Source organism: Acinonyx jubatus, chromosome A3 (genome assembly GCF_027475565.1).
Source record: "Acinonyx jubatus isolate Ajub_Pintada_27869175 chromosome A3, VMU_Ajub_asm_v1.0, whole genome shotgun sequence".
In the NCBI taxonomy this organism is placed as follows: domain Eukaryota; kingdom Metazoa; phylum Chordata; class Mammalia; order Carnivora; family Felidae; genus Acinonyx; species Acinonyx jubatus.
In genome coordinates, this window is record NC_069388.1 from 84,219,964 (window position 1) to 84,225,071 (window position 5,108).

Here is a 5,108-nt window from a genome sequence, read left to right on the forward strand (position 1 = left end):
AGCTCAGAGCCTGGAGCCTGTTTTGGATTCTGTGTCTCCCTCTCTCTCTGCCCCTCCCCTGTTCACACTCTGTCTCTGTCTCAAGAATAAATAAACATTAAAAAAATTAAAATAAATTTTACCTTGTAAATAACCATAGAAAAATCCCTCACAAAAACAAAATACACATTCAGCTGTATATTGATCATTCATCAAAATAGACAATATTCACAAGAAACTTAAAAAATTCTAATTATACAAAGCATACTCTCTGAACAAGTTGAACTTAAGCTAGAAATAAAAAAGTAGAAACATGCCTGAAACATCTGCAAATAATTGAAAATTAAATAATACATTTTAAATAACCCGTGGATGAAAGAATCACAAGGGAAATAAGAAAATATTTTGCATTGAATGAAAATAAAAACACAACAGTAAAAGCAGTGCTTAGAGGGACTATATAGCATTAAATATTTATTTTAGAAAGAAGATAAAAAGTCTTAAATAGATGATTTAAATTTCCATCTTAAGAGATCAAAAAAGAAGAGCAAAAGTAAGAATAATAGGAAATAATAAAAAATAGGAAATAACAACATTAAGAGCAGAAGTTAATAAAACAGAAAACAAAATACAATAGAGAAAAATCACTGAGAATCAAAGAAACAGTATCTTGTTGCTGTGAAAAGGCACATAAGTCACCCTGACATTCTCATCAGGGCTCTGATTTGCATGGGTCCATCATAAGTGGATTTTGACAGATGTTTAATTTTGTTACCATTCCTCTTACAGATTCTATTCTTAGGGGATCTGTCACACCCATGCAACTAATTGAGTTGTTGAAAGGCTATCCCTTTTCTCTGTGTGCCAATCAGTTCAGTATTAGCGTCCCTCTATAATACTGGCCAAGAGGAATCAGATGCGGACAAACCTTAACCACTTTATTGATCTGAGAGATGGTCTTGGATGATCATATATAGTGAACAGCTTTAGAAGTTACCAAACACGCAAACTTAGTTTTTAAAAGACTTCCTTTTGAAGGGATTACATGTAAAACCTGACCGTTCTATATTCTATTAATGACTTCACAGACATTTCTTTTTTTTATTTGCCCAACATTATTTAATCAATTTAATTTGCCAATCACAATAGCAATTTAGACACATCCAAAGTCTGTTGCTGGTAAATAACAATTTGAATGAGAAAGTGTGCTAAATGAATTTATATAATTATAAAAATAGTACAGTTAATTTTTCCAAGTCAGTCTATAGCTATGCTTACTTACATGGCTATTGAGAATTCTGTGGACTTTTCATCTATTAAATTTTTATTGTTATTAATAATTATTGATATTTAAATATGTGTGTATTTCACAGACATTTCAAACTTCTCATGTCCAGATGGATCTTTGGATGTCCTCTCTCCCCACTCCCAATTTGTTTGGCTCCCTGTCTTTATTATCTCAGTAAAGGACATTAGTAAACACCTACTGCACTGTGAGAAAGAGGACACCAACTTGCTTTCTCCTTCTTTTTCTCCCTCCTTAAGTTCAACAGCAAGGCTTGTGTCTCCCATTTCCAATATAGGTCTGGGATCTCTCTCTCTGTTCCCACAGCCGTGGCTGTGATCCAAGCCACCATGATTTCCCCCCTGAGCTAGGACAATAGCTTCCTTAGTGGACTTCTCATATCCCTCCTTGTCTTCTTCCAGTCTATTTCCTTTAAACACACAAATCAGGTCATGGTACTCTCTGCTTAAATCTCCACATGGCTATACAATGCACTTAAAAATACTTGAAACTCCTAATTATGGTCTACAAAGTCCTGAATGGTCTGACATCTACTCATATCTCCAAACTGATCTCAATCTGCTTTTCCTTTAGCCAACTGTGTGCAGGTATCATTGGCTTTTTCTTCTCTTCCTGGAGCATGTCAAGTGATCTTCCAGGGACTTTGGCAATACTATTCTCTGCCAGGAAAATGCTCTTGGCCATACCACTGTTCTTGATAATATCATCCTCCAGGTGAATGTGTCAGCTCTCCCAAAGAGCAGTCCTGACCATTTTAGGTATGTTCATTTCACTCCCACTCTCATAAGTACCCTTTCATATCACTCTGTGGGCCCCCTCCTCACACGGTTGATAAGTGCCATGACAGTGGAAGTTCACACCCATTTTGCTCATTATTGTAAGTGTGGCATCTGGCCAAGTATCTGGAAACCAGCAGTTGTTTAGTAAAGACTTTAGTGTCTTCATGCCTATTGTTTCCTGTATTGAAGAACTCTTCCTCCATCTTCAGAAATCCTGCTACTTCACAGCAGTCCCCTGGACTTTGCTCACCAGTCACTTACCCAGAGAGGTCTTCCCTGACCACCCTGTAAGCCTTCCCATCATACCTACGCATCACTCTCTTTTGCCTCATTAGCCTTCATTATCTTTGTTCTTACCACTTGATATTTTGTGAATTCTCTTGTTTATTGTTGATTATCCATCTTCCCCTAGGGAATGTGACTCCACAAAATCAGTGACTTTGTTTAATGCTGTATCTCAGCACTGGAAATAGTGCCTAGAACACAGTAGAGACTTGATAGATATTTATTGAGTGAATGAATGTACAAAGCCAGGCAAGGCCATGCTAAATTCCATAATGAAATGATTTTGAAGAGTAGAAGATGAGTTGGCATTGAGACCCAGTTAAACCGTAAGCATTTGGGGATTTAAACCCCTTTCCTTTGCTTCCTGGCTTCACCCCTGTGCTGTAAGAGGAACAAAGGAAATGATCCAGAGTATCGGTCTCCTCAATTCTTTCTAGTATCCAGTGTCTTTTCCCTTTACTTTGGCAGCTCTGTGTGAGTGTGAGTTTTGCATTCATCTTTTAGCTGCTGGGAAGAAAAGATAAACTGAATGAAAGAATGAACATTTAAATGAGTAAATAGGAACGTTCTCAGTGGATGCTTGAAGATGTGTATCAGTCATCCCCTTGGAGAGTCACAAATGGCCTGCAAAGCATTGTTGAAATTATAAACAAGATTCTCCCAAATCTGGTACATGACGGATCTATAGTATATCTGTAATAAAAATACATGTTTTAAAAAAGATATGTCTTTGAAAAACCCAGAGATCCTTATCTATATTTATCTCAGGACTCCTTCTCCCATATAGAACCTAGATCATTTCAATGTATTGCTATTGGTATTTTTCAGAAGGTCACTCACAGGGGATTAAGCTTGAGTGCTTGTGCATTGTGCCATTGAGTCCGTACAGATATTTTGGGTTACTATTTGTCAAAACTGAAAGATTATTTTCAATAATCAAGAAGCTTATCTTAAAAATATTAATGTTTTTCAAAAAAATTCCTGATTTAAAAGTTATATGAATATATATAAAATGCATGTTTAAGAATACATATATACATATATACACACAGAGAGACACACACAAATCAATTATAAAAAGCTGTTGTAACAAATCAACATGTATTTGTGGTTGTGAAACTTGATTGTAAAACACATATTAACTTGCTTTGTAAAGAATGAAGGGTGGTCAGAGGGAAACACAATGGCAGCGCCAAAGGGGAGCCTCTGGGTCAGGGCCCAATTGGGGTTCCCGCCACTGCTGCTGCTGACCATGGCCCTGGCGGGAGGCTCGAGGACCACTTGGGCTGAAGTGTTTGACTCGGCCTTGGGTGATATGGCATCTTATCACTGGGCCTGTCAGTTGACCTTCCTCTTACATACCTACCCCAAGGAAGAGGAGTTGTACGCATGTCAGAAAGGTCGCAGGCTGTTTTCAATTTGTCAATTTGTGGATGATGGAATTGGTTTAAATTGGACCAAAAGGGAATGTTGAATGTGCATGTAGAGAAGCACATTCTCAATCTGGTAAGCAATATGCTTGACATCTTGGTTGCCAGGACCAGCTGCCATTTGCTGAACTGAGACAAGAACAGCTCATGCTCCTAATGCCAAAAATGCATCTATTCTTCCCTCTAACTCTGGTAAGGTCATTCTGGAGTGACATGATGGACTCTGAACAGAGCTTCATAACCTCTCCATGGACGTTTTATCTTCAAGCTGATGATGGAAAAATAGTTATATTCCAGTCTAAGCCAGAAATCCAGTATGCATCACAGTTGGAGCAGGAGCCAACAAATTTGAAAGAATTGTGCCTACACAAAATGTCCTATCTGCAAACGAGAAGTTCACAAACACATAGGAAGTGTCTTGAAGATGGAGAAAGTGATGGCTTTTTAAGATGTTTCCCTCTTAACTCTGGGTGGATTTTAACCACAACTCCTGTCCTCTCGGTGATGGTATTGCTCTGGACTTGTTGTGCAACTGTTGCTACAGCTGTGGAGCAGTATGTTCCCTCTGAGGAGCTGAGTATCTATGGTGACTTGGAATTTGTGAACGCACAAAAGCTAAACAGATATCCAGCTTCTTCTCTTGTGGTTGTTAGATGGAAAGCTGGACTATGAAGAAGCAGGGCCTCTACTTACAAAAGTGAATCTTGCTCATTCAGAAATTTTAGTGTTTTTTTTTCTTTTTTAAAGAAAAGGGTAATAGACATCTAAATTTCCATTCCTCATAGAGCTTTTAAAAATGGTTTCATTGGTGGGGTGCCTGGGTGACCTAGTTGGCTAAGCATCCGACTTCTGCTCAGGTCATGATCTCACGGCTTGGGTTTGAACCCCTGTCAGGCTCTGTGCTGACAGCTCGGAGCCTGGAGCCTGCTTCAGATTCTGTGTCTTTTTCTCTCTCTGTCCCTCCCCAGCTCATGCTCTGTCTTTCTTTCTCTTTCTCAAAAATAAATACACATTAAAATTTTCTTAAATAAAAAAACAAATAAAAAATGGTTTCATTGGATATAGGGCTTAGACATCACTATAAAATGCAAATAAATTTACCCAAATCTGTGAAGACTGTATTTGCTGTAACTTTATCTGTAAGTTTTTTTTCTAGTAATTTAAGAGATAGGTATTTGAGATCACATTTTTATTTTACTTATAGCTGTGGCTATTCTATTATTTACATTGTTTTTGTTTGTTTTCTTTCTTAGCCAAAATCTGTGAGCTGATCATTGCTCTTTCCCATCCCCTAGACCATGATACTGTCACTTTAGTTAATAAATTGAA

General features: G+C 37.7%; 1 pseudogene; it reads left to right on the forward strand.

Moving 5' to 3' along the window:
- Nucleotides 1-3,477: 3,477 nt before the first annotated feature.
- On the forward strand, nt 3,478-4,907 carry LOC106967781 (transmembrane protein 59-like; annotated as a pseudogene).
- Nucleotides 4,908-5,108: the final 201 nt, after the last annotated feature.